This window comes from Polypterus senegalus, chromosome 9 (genome assembly GCF_016835505.1).
Source record: "Polypterus senegalus isolate Bchr_013 chromosome 9, ASM1683550v1, whole genome shotgun sequence".
NCBI classification, from domain to species: domain Eukaryota; kingdom Metazoa; phylum Chordata; class Cladistia; order Polypteriformes; family Polypteridae; genus Polypterus; species Polypterus senegalus.
Window position 1 is genome coordinate 103,947,005 of NC_053162.1, and position 473 is coordinate 103,947,477.

The following is a 473-nucleotide window of genomic DNA, read 5'->3' on the forward strand; positions in this document are numbered from 1 at the left end:
CCGTGACTAAAAACTGGTTTTGGCAGATACAGGCATATCTTTTTGAAAGTTTGGCCCTGTGCCTTATTAATTGTCATTGCAAAGGCTAATCTAACAAGAAATTGTCTGCATGTAAAAGTGAAAGGCAAATTTGAATCTGATGGGGTCATGGAAATCCGGGGAATAAGGACAATTTGTGAGGTAGCAGCTGCAATAGTTTTACACTCCAGTACATTGCGGTGAATGCTGGTAACAGTCAGTCTAGTGCCATTACAGAGACCTCTTGCTAGCATGAGGTTTCTGAGAAGCATGACGACTGAACCAATTTTAATTTTGGAAATACGGGAAATAAGGACAGTTTGTGAGGTAGCAGCTGCGATAGTTTTACAACAACAACAACATTTATTTATATAGCACATTTTCATACAAAAAATGTAGCTCAAAGTGCTTTACAAAATGAAGAATAGAAAAATAAAAGACACAGTAAGAAAATA